This window comes from Schistocerca nitens, chromosome 3 (assembly GCF_023898315.1).
Source record: "Schistocerca nitens isolate TAMUIC-IGC-003100 chromosome 3, iqSchNite1.1, whole genome shotgun sequence".
Lineage (NCBI taxonomy): Eukaryota > Metazoa > Arthropoda > Insecta > Orthoptera > Acrididae > Schistocerca > Schistocerca nitens.
The window spans coordinates 65,594,069-65,609,807 of record NC_064616.1 but is presented as its reverse complement, the minus strand read 5'-3'; positions in this window follow the sequence as shown (position 1 = coordinate 65,609,807).

Below are 15,739 nucleotides of genomic sequence, written 5' to 3'. Positions count from 1 at the left end.
AGTCCACGGTCCAGCTGACTTAGTAACAGGACACCCTCCCCTCTGACATCAGAATATGTGAATACTTTCACATATCTTTTTGATACTTTTACATCTCATAGCTTTCGATATGTAAGGCGGGTTCTGAACTCCAGTAGTGCACTACACTTGGCAACACAACCACACCCATCAAGATATTCATTCCAATACAGGCCTGTAACTCCTCTACAGATAAATTTGTCCCACTATTTGTTAACTCACTCACAGTCTGACCAGATTGCCATTTTTGCGCAAAAACCACTCAGACTGCGCTGTGCTGCTCGGGGAAGTAAGGAAGGACTGCAGTCTATTTATTTCGAGCCCTTTTATTTAGTCATGGAGTATATTTGTCACAAAACACCCGCACTGATCTGACTGTGGTCATCTGACATAGGCCACAAACTCGTAAACAACTAATTTCGCCACACAATATCGAACTGCTCTTAAATAATGCAGTACACAATATCCGCAGACGAGCTCTGTACTCTTAAACTCTCCAAATAACGCACAGCACAGTGCACAGACATGCTCGCAGAAGAGTGAAACAGATGCGCCCAAACACCCTCACCCAACACCCTGCCCCCAGCTGCCAAACCGACCAAAAGTCTCTGCTTGGCTTCCCACAAACATGACCTTCTGACAGTCGTATTCGCGGCTAACACTGGAGAATTTCATATCACCTATAGGCCTTAGATTACGCTCCAAGGCAGGCCTCGCGCGCGTGTGGTCGCTATGGGGGTGGGGGGGGGGGGGTCCAGAGCCTCCAGCCAAGTTCAGCTTCCGCGCGCTCGTGACAGTTGCCCAGAAAGGGCGCTCTCCTCTGACACATGTGAAAGCTGCTTTGTTCTTCTCATGTATACCGCCAACGTCTCAGGTCTGGAGCTACCTTCACGTCTATTGTCAGAATGACCCATAGCTCGTTGACACACACGATTAACGCCACCGAGATGGTGACAGAAAACCAATCACACTGATCTGCGCTGCAGGGACGTGTAATGATTAACAGCACTCTATTTATTTTTCAAACAACTTATTTAACCTTACAGTATATCTATCACACTACCACAAAACACCCACCCAGATTTGCCGTGGGCCATGTTGCACAGCCCACCGACACATACCCAACTCATAATTTCAGTACACACAGTAACAAACTGCTACTAAATAATACTTCACACTGATGTGTAGATACGCTGAGTACTCTTTAACTTTACAAATAACGCATAGCAGAGCCTGCAGATCCACTCGCATAAGAACTTAGCAGACGTGGGCAGCTACCCCCCAACGAATCCTGTTCACAGGGTCGTGAAGTCACGCACCCGTCTGATTACAGACCGCCCACAGCCCCTGCCCGGCTTCCGCAAGCGTGAGTTGGCGCGGTCGACGCGCTCGTCAGCTGTCAAAGCACACACAGACGTCCGTCCAGGACCGCGATCCGTCACAACCCTAAGCCGCGATCACCGAACGCGGGTGAAAGTCAAATTTATATCAACGTAGCATTATTCCAAAGCGTAGCCTCCATATGCTAGACACATCATAGTTGCAGCACATGTCTTTACCTTCTATGACACACTGCGCATTGCTCCTGATACGACATTACACGGCCCTTTAACTAAACAGAACTACGAATCCCTGCTCTCGCCTCGTCACGTGACCAGCCATCTAAAACCTTCTCACTATTATTCTTACTTTACAACATTTTTTAAAAATAAGATCGAATTTACTCCTCCCACCACATCTAACATGAGATCCGTCCCACCATCAACATACGCAAACGTCCTCAACCCTATCTTGACGCTCATATATCACCCCACAAACCATGTCCATCAATCAATTTACCATTCTCATCCCCTCTTTTCGAACTATAAACGTAGCCTCTATCTAAACACCAATCAACTCATCTTTATCGCACTTTCAACAGTAAAATTAATTGTACACATACCCCAAAATACAAACGCAATTAAAGAGTCAAACTTTTATACAGACCATCAAGCACATACCACACTCACACCAATATTTAAAGCCTGGTCCATATTTACCACCTCCAACTTGAATTAAATATTATTAGCATTGCCCCAACATTCTGCCAGCGCTCGATTTGGATCTATTTTTCCGCTCTTAACTCTTGTCACTACCGGTCCAATATCACTATCTATAGACTGCATAAATTTCCACACAAAAAAATCCAGTCCAATTATCTATGTCATCAAGCTTCACCCTCTCACGATAGCATACCAACTCACATTCTCTAGTCATTATACAACTTTTATTAGCGACACCCTTCAGTCGCTATCCCCGAAACGAAAATCCGACCAGCATGTGTAAGGCCTATGAAGACATCGCCGACGCGGCTTTGTGTACTGTAATCATCACCACATTTCATTGATCAACAAGGAAAGACGCGAATTCGCTCGTCCTCGATGTTCTAATGTCTCACTCCTTCCATCCTGCATTACACTTCAGCCATTCAACATACACATTCATTTGCGCCGCCGTTTAGAGACTCCTATATCCGAACACATAGCATAATTCAACAACTATCACTTGCTCTTATCTAATAACTCATCCATCAGGTCTGGGGGCTAGGACACCCCTTTCTTTCTTTCTTTCGTTCTTTCTTTCAGGAGGAGAGAGATATTTTTTACAGTGGTAGCTAAATTGCGCCATCAACTTAACATCACCAATCGCGAAACATATCTTCAAATACGTAAACACTTACTCAATTACACAGCGTTCCCACTGAGGACATGACCTTCAATATTACAGTTCTTAATCCAATAACCACCGAAACAAGTACTAAATGCTCAAACTAATCCAATTTCACCTTACAGAGCGAGCGTACGAGCGCCTCCGGCGGCATGTCAAAGCCACATATCTGTCCATCTAAACAGCCGTACACTCAGCCCCAGGACCAGCATGCTGAAGTGGGCTCTCTCTATACCTGCTCTCCAGCTATTGTCTAACGACATACACTGCACAAATGGATTCCTGAATAGCACAGATCTCTGTCCTCCCCTCCATCTCCAACTCAACATATAAACAGTGTATCCCCCAGCCAGCAAACAGGACATCATTCACGCTGCGCTAACAGTTTCCACTCACAAATCTTCAAGACCTGCATATATAAAAGCCTTTTTCACTCCTGCCGAAACTCACTTAACAATAAAAAAGCGTTCTCCCTTTCTAAGCATAGATGAGTATGCATTTAGAAAAAATAGACAACCATAATTCCAAGCAGAAGCCATATATATGATTAAAAAGAAAAAAATGAGCTCAATTTAGGTTATCCGACATTTATTTACATGTCCTAATGATACAGTCGTAGATGAGTCGTGTCATCCACTCGCTCATTCCTTCAACACACGCTTTCACAGAACTTGTTCTACTTATATGCCACCCACCCTGTTTTAATAATTTTGTACAAGCATTTACGCCCTCACACACAACCCAGCTCAACAGAACATAATAAATCCTTTTTGCACAGGTAGTCATATTCAGTGAACAATTAAACGTACTAAATTACGCATACATGTTGTCAAATAAGTAAACACTTTTACCGATATACATCCCCTCTCACTGAGGATAGGGCATTTAATATTATATACTTAAACACATTCCAATGATAACAATATTCCGACGCGCACCTCGTCCTTGTAATAAAGATACAATTCATTTTCCTATACGGTACAAAATCACCATTTTACAGCAGAGCACCCTCAGTCGACCCAAGTCACTCTCAGAACAGTTCAGCTAATTCGAGAGCCTTTCCCCTTTGGCAGGAACCCGTCAGTCTTTCTGATCAGAGCCTGCTCCCTTTTCTACAGACATCTCGAGAATCGCGTATTAGAAGACCAAAAATATTTTTAATATAATATTATAAAACTCACCTTGTACCAGTCGATATTAAGCGCAGTCCTGGTACTTTAGCGTGCCATAGACCTCTGAATTCCTGCGCTGCACAGACATTAACACAGACTGATGCACAGCCTCTCACAGGAAACTATACCGTGCACCTGGAGCATGGACGTGTAGCTATGTTTAGTTAAAGGGCCGTGTAATGTCGTGTCATTAGCAAAGCACAGTGTGTCATAGGAGGTAAAGACATGTGCTGCTGCTATGACGTGTCTACCGTATAGAAGCCGCGCTTTGGAATAATGCTACGTTGATATAAATTTGACTTTCACCCGCGTTCGGTGATCGCGGCTTAGGGTTGTGACGGATCGCGGTCCTGGACGGACGTCTGTGTGTGCTTTGACAGCCGAAGAGCGCGTCGACCGCGCCAACTCACGCTTGCGGAAGCCGAGCAGGGGCTGTGGGCGGTCTGTAATCAGACGGGTGCGTGACTTCACGATCCTGTGAACAGGATTCGTTGGCGGGTAGCTAAAGTTATTGCTGAGTTATTTTGCGAGCGGATCTGCAGGCTCTGCTATGCGTTATTTGGAAAGTTTACGAGTACTGAGCGTATCTACATATCACTGTGAAGAATTATTTAGTAGCAGTTTGTTATTGCATGCATAGAAATTGTGAGTTGGTTGTGTGTCTGAGGCTGTGCAACATAGCCCACGGCAAATCTGGGTGGGTGTTTTGTGGTAGTGTGATAGATATACTGTAAGGTTAAATAAGTTGTTTGAAAAATAAATGGTTCAAATGGCTCTGAGCACTATGGGACTCAACTGCTGAGGTCATTAGTCCCCTAGAACTTAGAAGTAGTTAAACCTAACTAACCTAACGACATCACAAACATCCATGCCCGAGGCAGGATTCGAACCTGCGACCGTAGCGGTCTTGCGGTTCCAGACTGCAGCGCCTTTAACCGCACGGCCACTTCGGCCGGCGAAAAATAAATAGAGTGCTGTTAATCATTACACGTCCCTGCAGCGCAGATCAGAGTGATTGGTTTTCCGTCACCATCTCGGTCGCAGGCGAGGAGTAACTGTTTTCGCGGTGGCGTTAATCGTGTATGTCAACGAGCTATGGGTCATTCTGACAATAGACGTGAAGGCAGGTCCAGACATGAGACGTTGGCGGTATATATGAGAAGAACAAAGCAGCTTTCACATGTGTCAGAGGAGAGCGCCCTTTCTGGGCAATTATCTCGAGCGCGCGGAAGCTGAACTTGGCTGGAGGCTCTGGACCCCCCCCCCCTTTTCGACATTACGCGCGCGTCCTGCCTTGGAGCGTAATCTAAGGCGCATATGTGGTATGAATTCTCCGTGTGTTAGGCGCGAATGCGACTGTGAAAAGGTCATATTTGAGGGAAGCCGAGCAGAGACTTTTGGTCGATTTGGCAGCTGGGGGCAGGGTGTTGGGTGAGGGTGTTTGGGCGCATCTGTTTCACTCTTCTGCGAGTATGTCTGTGCACTGTGCTGTGCGTTATTTGGAGAGTTTAAGAGTACAGAGCTCGTCTGCGGATATTGTGTGCTGCATTATTTAAGAGCAGTTCGATATTGTGTGGCGAAATTAGTTGTTTACGAGTTTGTGGCCTATGTCAGATGACTACAGTCGGATCAGTGCGGGTGTTTTGTGACAAATATACTCCACGACTAAATAAAAGGGCTCGAAATAAATAGACTGCAGTCCTTCCTTACTTCCCCGAGCAGCACAGCGCAGCCTGAGTGCTTTTTGCACAAAAATGGCAATCTGGTCAGACTGTGAGTGAGCTAACAAATAGTTGGACAAATTTATCTGTAGAGGAGTTACAGGCCTGTATTGGAATGAATATCTTGATGGGTGTGGTTGTGTTGCCAAGTGTAGTGCACCACTGGAGTTCAGAACCTGCCGTAGGTCAGCCTTACATATCGAAAGCTATGAGATGTAAAAGTATCAAAAAGATATGTGAAAGTATTCACATATTCTGATGTCAGGGGGGAGGGTGTCCTGTTACTAAGTCAGCTGGACCGTGGACTGAGTGGCGAATACAGAGGTGGTGGAGCTGTCTACCTCTAGTTGTTTAAATAAAGACAAGTGTGTGATTTTGAAGAGTTGACGATTAGGGAGCAGGGTATTATAGATGGATTATTATTTAGACAAATTAAGAGTTGTTCGGTTCTATGGGCATGAATGTTTTGATTTATTTCGGTGTGCTTCACATGTCTGTAGGCTGTACAGTGACATTTTTGATGTTGTCTCTGCTATACTCCATGGCTTCCATGTCAAAATATTTGCATCTTGAAACGCTTCAAGGCCACCATAATCTGCATGATTGCCCCATACAACAGCAAGCGTGAGTCATGTATTACCTCCAAAAACTGCTTGTACACCACATGTAAAGTTCAAATGGAGTACACGAAAAACATTTGGACCTCCAATTAATTGTTGTTTATTAAACTGTGCAGCCAAATCAATATCAATAGCCTTCAAACTGCGATAAACAGGAACGCTGCGCCGCCAGCGACGACGCCATGCACGTCGCCTAGGCATTGCTGTGGCACGTTAACACAAGTGAACGTAGCAAGCCAACGCCCAGCGAGACACCCAGAGCTATGCGTCCGCACTCCTCGACGTTCGCAGAGCGAATGACGCTGCGTGCTGCGGCGCAGCTGGACCCCAGCAGCGCTTATCGCAACCACAACTTCCGGTCTCGGCGAGCCAAGTCGGTGCCAGCGCGCCTTATCTGCGACATTGCGCAACCGGAAATTAATTTTTCTGCAACACGGGCCTAGTAATACTAGGGCCCGTGTTGCCCGGATTCAAACGCCCGCCACGATTCGAACTGCGCGCGCATGCCTCGTACAGCGGCTAAGTGTGTGTAGAGCGTTATAGAAAAGTTACGTAGGAGTAGTTTGCAGGTCTGCATGCTGTGGGGGCATGTGAGAGCGTGTGTTCTGTGATACATATCTCCATCTCTAAATAAATTGCTCCCAAATAAATAAAGTACATTCCTTCCTCCTCCCATCAGCCTAGTGCGTGCTGAGTCGTTTTACCAACCGCCCCCCCCCCCCACCCCCTAGGAAGTGGTGGTGGTGGTACGCTTCGTTTTCAGCAATTTTCTTACGTTGGTAGCGAAGACGCAAGAGAGCTTTGTTTACTGACAGATTTCACACTTGGCGCCTGATCCTAGGAGGAAGTGGTGGTCGGGTAGATGAGGTTAGCACAAGTGCCCTTTCTTTACGCGCAATTTTCTTACGTTGGTAGCTAAAGGGCAAGTGACGTTTCTTTTCTGACAGAATTCAAACTCGGCGAGGGTTCCTAGGAAGAGGTGGTGGTCTGGTCCTCGAAAAGTAGTTGAAAGTAGGCAGTTGAACAGTTTTGCATACGTATATGAAATTGTAAACTGAATTATTTAATATGATTAAAATTGAAATGGAATTAAGTACTTACGTAATTGATAGGTTAGATGAGCGATGTTGGAGTTAGCATATTTACAGAGGACTATGTCCGTCGCGTGTATGGAGGGGGCGGCCGAGGGTGTGTGACGTAAGCGGTCGGACGTCAGCAGGCCGGCGGCGCGGCGAGTGTCCGGATATAACGCGCACACGAAAGAGCGTCAATTAACTTAGCGAGGGGACTCGTGGTGATCAAACGTGCTGTTATACAGTCATGGCGGATTCCACTGTCGAGCAAACTTTGGTGCCAAATGTGTAGCACGGCGTTCTCGGTCACACAAAGACATGTGGTGGATGGTGAACGGTCGGCATCGACAGGTTTGAACGTGTCCAGCGAACAGCTTTGGCGCCAACTGGTCGGTGGGGGCAGGCTCCCCAGTCCACGAAAACATGTTGTTGACGAGAGCGCTGGACCGGCCGTGACGTAGGGCGATGCGGCCACTCCCTTAAGTGTAGTGTGCGGGGCTATGGAGCTGCTCGCTCGGCGACCGTGGCGTCTGGGAGACGGGGACTGTTGTGAATTGGCAGGAGCCAATTCACGGGGTTTGGAGGAAGCCGAAAGGCACGTGTTTAAGCTCACGCAGGCTGGCGTGAGGTCTGGAACAGGTAAAGTAATTATACTATCAAGACAATTACGTAGCTTCAGGAATACTTAACTTTAATCCATAATTGGTGAACATCGGTCTGACTGTACATGCATCACAAGATAAATAGGAATTGACAATGGCGCCTTGCTAGGTCGTAGCAAATGACGTAGCCAAAGGCTATGCTAACTATCGTCTCGGCTAATGAGAGTGTAATTGTCAGTGAACCATCACTAGCAAAGTCGGCTGTACAACTGGGGCGAGTGCTAGGAAGTCTCTCTAGACCTGCCGTGTGGCGGCGCTCGGTCTGCAATCACTGACAGTGGCGATACGCGGGTCCGACGTATACTAACGGACCGCGGCCGATTTAAAGGCTACCACCTAGCAAGTGTGATGGCTGGCGGTGGCACCACATTCCTCCCCCGCAAATCGGCGAACGGTTGTGTTATAAGGTTTCCGCCCGCCGAGGGGAGGAACCCATGTTGACGTATGCGACGAGGTGGGAAGGCTAACAACAGGCGAGGCTGTGCCACCCGCACCCTCCCATTCGGTCCGAGGGGAGCTAGGAAACGCCTGAAAACCTATTCCAGAATGCACGCCAACATGCGCCGTATGCGCCCTTAGAGAGACAGGAGGGGCCGAAGGGTCGACCTCCATCGAGTCGGGGCACCCGACGGCCGAAGACGCTATGTGGTCCGGAGCGGGCAAGAGTTCCATGGCGGAGGACAACTGGTCGCGGGAAGCGATCGGCGGCGCGTGACCCAGGGAGGCGCCCGGCGGTTGCAGCGACGCGTCCACTGCGGGCGTCGGCGGCGGGAGAACAGGCGGCGGCGGCGGCGGCGGCGCGTCGCCACGGGGCAAAATGGAAGGCATCGTCGGTAACACCTGGGGATGAGGCGAGCCAGTAGATGGGTCCCCAGGGCGCTGACCGGACGGCACCGTCGCTGAAAGCAGACGGGGAGCGGCAGAACCCAGGCGACGACAGAGGCGCAGCTGATTGAGATGCCGACGCACCTCACCAGAGGCCCCCAAAACCAGGTACATAGCGCGACCGAGGCAGCGAAGAATGCGCCCTGCGAGCCAACGCCGTGAACTTCGATAGTTGCGATAATATACAACGTCGCCTGGAACATAAGCAGGTGGCTGCCGCTGCACAGGAAACTGATGCTGCGGATGCAGCAAAGACATCAAGGTTCGATGAGGACGACCATGGAGCAACTCAGCCGGCGAGCGACCATCTCGGGGCTGAGAGCGACACGAGGACAAGAAGAGCAATAACGCGTCCTCCCGAGAATGCGACTATTTTAACTTCAACATCTGTGACTTGAAAGTCCGGACCAATCGTTCAGCGGCACCGTTTGACTGAGGCGAAAACGGCGCGGATGTCAGATGTTGAATACCATTGGCCTTGCAGAATGACTGAAATTCTGCGGACATGAATTGTGGGCCATTGTTGGAAACAATAGTCTGTGGAAGACCTTCAATGCAAAAGATAGCAGATAACGCTTGGATGGTGGCAGATGACGTCGTGGAAGACATCCGGACAACAAAAGGAAAATTACAGAATGAATCTACCACAACCAACCATCGAGCATTCCCGAATGGACCAGCAAAATCGATGTGTAAGCGTTGCCAAGGGGTAGTGGCTTTCGGCCATGCAAAGAATTTCCGCGGCGGTGCGGATTGTTGTTCGGCACACGCCATGCAAGAAGAGCACATATTCGTAATCGCAGCATCGATTCCGAACCAAGTACAGTGCTGACGAGCAAGTTGTTTCGTTTGCACGATACCCCAATGTCCTTGGTGAAGAAGCCGTAAGACAGAGGACTGTAACGAACGTGGGACCACGTCCCTGGACTGATCATTATCAGAACGCAACAGCAAAACACCACGTCGTACAAAAAGTCTCTCCTTGTGAGCAAAAAAACGGCGAAGCAACGGATCCTCGATCCTTGACTTTGACAAGGGCCATTGCGTAGCAACAAAACGAAGAACGGAAGCAAGGACAGGGTCTGCAGCTGTGGCTGTAGCTACACGATGAAAATCAATCGGAAACGATTCGACCATGTCATCGGTTTCCGAATCAATGAACATGCAAACAAGTTCGGAGGAATCGAATGCTCTATCCTCAGCAACAGGCAAACGGGACAACGCATCGGCGTTTCCGTACTTAGCAGTGGACCGATACAAGATATCGTAGCGGTACTGCGAGAGGAAAATAGACCAGCGCTATACGTGGAGGTACAGGCTTGTTTGGATGAAAAAGCGATGTCAAAGGTTTGTGGTCGGTGATGATGGTAAAGTGACGACCATACAAGAAACCGTGTACTTAGTAACACCAAACACGAGAGCCAAAGCTTCTTTCCCGATCTGTGAATAATTTCATTGCGCAGACGACAGCAATTTGCACGCAAAGGCAATAGGGCGATCATGCGAACCATCTTTGTGCGCAAGCACAGCACCGATCCCGAAATCCGATGCATCTACCATTAACAAAAGGGGTTTCTGGGGATCGAATGGCGTAAGGCAAGTACCAGAAAGCAACGCCGATTTCAACTGGAGAAAGGCGCGTTCACATTCCGTCGTCCTGACGAACGGAACACCTTTACGGCGTAAGCGATGAAGCGGAGCTGAAATGGAAGAAGCGCGCGGCACAAATTTATTATAATAATTAAGTTTTCCCAACACACTCTGTAGCTGCTTCAAATTCTGCTTCGAAGGCAAGTCCGGTATGGCACGGAGGTGCTCTGGACTGGGATGTATGCCTTGGGCATTGATTACATGTCCCAGGTAGGGTAAGTCACGATCAAAAAACACACATTTGTCCTTCCGCAAGCGAAGACCATTTTGTCGCAATACCTGAAATAATGTTCGGAGGTTGGCTAAATGTTCGTCTTCTGTCTTTCCGGGGATCACAATATCGTCCAGATAGTTTGCTGCAGTATGGGCCGACGCACAAACAGTTTGCAGATATTGCTGGAACAATGCAGGGGCGGATGCACACCCGAGTGGCAGTCTTTTGAATCGGTACAAACCAAGATGCGTGTTAACCACCAAGACGTGCTGAGATTCGTCGTCCACTGGTATTTACAAGTACGCATCTGCTAGGTCCAACTTCGAAAAATATTTACCTGGGCACAGTTTGTCAAAAAGATCTTCCGGGCGGTGTAAAGGATAAGTTGCAATCACTAGTTGTGGATTCACTGTTGCCTTGAAGTCCACACAAAGTCTCAATTTTCCAGAAGGTTTTGGCAAAATTACTAAGGGTGATGCCCAGAGAGAAGCCTGCACACGTTGAATCACACCTTGTGATTCCAAATCGTTGAATGTTCTTGCGACCTCATCACGCAATGCGTGGGGAACATTGCGAGCTCTGAAAAATTTCGGTTGCGCGTTTACTTTCAGTTCCAAATGTGCTGTATAGTTCTTAGCGCAACCAAGGCCCGGTGCAAAAATGTCTGCAAACTCTTCACACAGACGAGAAACACTGTCTGAAGGCACAGTCTGGTTCAGTGAGAGGACCTGATTTACTATAGACAAGTTAAACAACTGAAATAAATCGAAACCAAACAAGGTCACTGCAGAAGTAGAACGAAGAACGTTAAATGACACAAGTTTTGTTTGTGCCTTGTATGTTGCAAGAAGGCTGCACTGTCCTAACACAGGGATTGCTTGTCCTGAATAACTACTGAGCTTAACATTGCGGCACGCAACGGAGGTTTGCCCAGCTGTGTGTACGTGTCGTGATTGATCAAGGAAACTGCAGCTCCGGTATCGAGCTGGAATGGTATCACGTTGCCATTAATGCCCAAGTCTACAAAAAGTTTATTGTCCTGGTGACGACAAGAGCGACTGTCTCGTGCAACGTGAACAGACACTGGTACAGAAGCACTTGCGACTTGACGCGATTTCCGGCGATGTCGACGCACACTATTTGTGGGACGAACACAGTCAATGTTAGAGAGAGTGGCACTGGGCGGAGTGGAATTAACTACATGAATTTCAATGGGTGAAGGTTCACGAGCCTGAGTATTCTTGGTTCGATTCCGGCGCGAAGCAAAGGGCCTGGAATGGTTGTGAGTGTCCGATCTGAGCTTTTTCTGGCAAACACTCTGAACATGTCCTTGTTTATTACAGAAAAAGCAAATAGCCTGGCATGACGGGCAATTCTCACGCGAATGTCTAGTAGCACACCGCGGGCATGATTTTAGCACTGCATTTGCTTGCTTGCGCGGCACACGTGGCTGCACGGATGGGCACAAGGGCTGTTTACTGTTCCGTGCAGCGCGCCCGGCGGGCCGGTTAATGTGACACATGGCTGGTGAAGTTTCAAATGATTCCTGAGCAAAGTCAAGTGTGTCTTGCCGATCCAATATGTCCATCACTTGTTGAAGGGAGGGATTGACTAGTTTCAAAATCTGTTCCCGTAGACGAACACGAACATCAGAAACGTTCTGTGCAATTGCATCACGTACCATAGTATCTGAATAAGGAAGTCCACATTCACACTCAAAAGCACAATCCCTAGTAAGGCCTTGCAAGGTTGCAACCCACTCCCGATTAGTCTGACCGGCCGTACGTTTTGTACGAAAGAAGCTATACCTTTTTGCAACGACATTGACTGATTCTTTGAAATATGCATCTAATGCAGACAAAATTTCTTCGTAGGACAGAGTTGTTACGTCGCGTCGGGGAAACAATTTCACTATCAGACGGTAGTTGGACACTCCGACACAAGAAAGCAGAAAAGGCTGCCGCTCAATACCTTGAATTCTGTAGCCGGCGAGATGGAATCCAAATTCGCGTGACCACTCCGTCCAGCTTTCCAGTGCCACATCAAAAGGACGAAAAGGTGGTGCAACTGTGTGTTGTGGCTGCAGTAGAGGTGGAGCGGCGGCTGCCGCATCAGTTTGCAGTGCACGTTGACCCTGGACGAACTGTCCAAGGGCATCCAGTAAGGCCTGCGTCTGCTGATTCTGTAAGCGATAAAATTCGGACAGTACATCTGGAGATTGTGGCGAAGCCATGAAACAAGTAAATCAGGGCAAATTTGGTACAACCCGATTTAGCTCGTCGCCAAATGTTGTGAATTGGCAGGAGCCAATTCACGGGGTTTGGAGGAAGCCGAAAGGCACGCGTTTAAGCTCACTCAGGCTGGCGTGAGGTCTGGAACAGGTAAAGTAATTATACTATCAAGACAAGTACGTAGCTTCAGGAATACTTAACTTTAATCCATAATTGGTGAACATCGGTCTGACTGTACATGCATCACAAGATAAATAGGAATTGACAATGGCGCCTTGCTAGGTCGTAGCAAATGACGTAGCTGAAGGCTATGCTAACTATCGTCTCGGCTAATGAGAGCGTAATTGTCAGTGAACCATCACTAGCAAAGTCGGCTGTACAACTGGGGCGAGTGCTAGGAAGTCTCTCTAGACCTGCCGTGTGGCGGCGCTCGGTCTGCAATCACTGACAGTGGCGACACGCGGGTCCTACGTATACTAACGGGCCGCGGCCGATTTAAAGGCTACCACCTAGCAAGTGTGGTGTCTGGCGGTGACACCACAGGGACAGGTGCGGCGACGATTTCAACTAATTCACTTGTAGCGTGGATGTCGTGGTGACTGCACTAGGATCTCGAAGATGTGTACTGATTCTGTTGAATAACAAGTGATGACAGTACTGCTTGAAATTAAGACATAAGCCCTCTTTTTCACACAAAATCAAAGGATGCGAATTAGATTACTATAAGTGCTCTTTATTATTTGACGCGATTTTCATAGCTTAGCAGTGAAAGGATAAATTAGCGTGAAAGTACGTAGGATGTGAGCTATTTCGTACGTATGATAGATTATGGTGTTGGAATTTATACTTGTGACAGATTTTTTACTGTCAATGTAAAGCAAATAGCTTTCTTCCCACCGAAATCGGACATCTTGAATAAATAATAAATTATAACAAGTAATAAAAATAGAAGTACAGTTTTCGAGACATTATCGTGTTGGAATTTGAATTTGGCGCAATTTTCTAGAGGAGTTAGGCCAATAACAATAATAAATAATAATAAATGATTAATGATAATGAATAATAATCAATAATAATAAAGACAAGTACGGTTTTGCAGACATTATCATGCTGGAATTTTCTAGTGGAGGTAGGCTCAAATGGCTCTGAGCACTATGGGACTTAACATCTATGGTCATCAGTCCCCTAGAACTTAGAACAACTTAAACCTAACTAACCTAAGGACAGCACACAACACCCAGCCATCACGAGGCAGAGAAAATCCCTGACCCCGCCGGGAATCGAACCCGGGAACCCGGGCGTGGGAAGCGAGAACGCTACCGCACGACCACGAGATGCGGGCGGAGGTAGGCCAATAATGATAAATAATAATAATAATAATAATAATAATAATAATAATAATATAAATATTAATAAATGATAATCAGTGATAATGAATAATAATAAATGATAACGAATAATAATAAAGGTAAGTGCGGTTTTGCGTTCATTATCTTGTTGGAATTTGAATTTGGCGCCAATTTCTTCTGGTGGCTTAGGTTAATGGACGTAGCCCAACTGACCTATTTTCGCGCCAAAATTCAAAATTCCCGCCATTTTTTCTGGGGTTAGGTTAGTGGACATAGCACAATTGGCCTATCTTCCCGCCAAAATCGGCCATCTTGGATGATGCGCCATTTTTTCTGGAGGTTAGGTTAGTGGGCATAGCACAATTGGCCTATGTTCCCGCCGAAAGCCGCCATCTTGGATGATGTCATATGTTGTTGCCGAGTCTACATGCCGCCATCTTGGATGACGTCAGCGCTGCCATCTTGAATAAATTTGGCAACAATGCAGAGTGGTTTGACACATAGGTTGCCCCACTACTCACATACTCGTTCCATTTCATATTGCTTTGCAGCATTACACCTACATATTTAATCGTCGTGACTGTGTATAGCAGAACACAACCAATACTGTATTCATACATTACAGCGTTGTTTTTCCTACTTAATTTCAATAATTCGAATTTTTCTTTTTAGAACAATTTGCCATTCCTCACACGAAATAAGTTCTGCTTAAATCATCTTGTATCCTCCTACAGTCACATAACGACGACAGTTTTCCGAACACTGCAGCCTCATCAGCAAATAGTCGCAAATTGCTGCTCACACAATCCATCAGATCATTTACGTGCATGGAGAACAAGAGCGGTCCTATCAAACTTCGCTGGGGCATTCTTTACGATACGCTTGTCTTTGATGAAGATTCGCCGTCGTGGGCAACATACAGGACTTTATTACGTAAGGGGATTTTCTGGTCTAGAGGTCCGATTTTTAACACATTTTCAACTTTTTTTGAGGTGAAATCAAAAGATAAGTCAAACAATGCTTGTATCGTTTTAGTCATTTATCTTATACCTTCATCAAAAATATTAAGAAGCTAAAATACGAAGAAGTTATTAAGCAAAATGGCACTGAACATCGTAATGCAAGCTGTGCACTGGTAGGCGGGTGGACCTGGTTCAGGTCTGAAACAGACCAGACCAAAAACTTATTGGAATAAATGAGTCAGAATCTCTGAAAAATGAAAAAAATTTCTTACAAAATGACAGCTGTTTGAAAAAGAAGTACAAAAAATCGACTTTTCTGGGGATTAAAAGGTACATAAAAATCGATATTTTGAAAATTGTTTAACTTTTAGAAGTTCCGACATTAGCCATTTCAATTCTATACAAAAATAGCTAAGTGGAATCAAAATAGGCCGAGTCGTTTTTCGGCAATCCAAACACCCAGCAAAACAAATGAG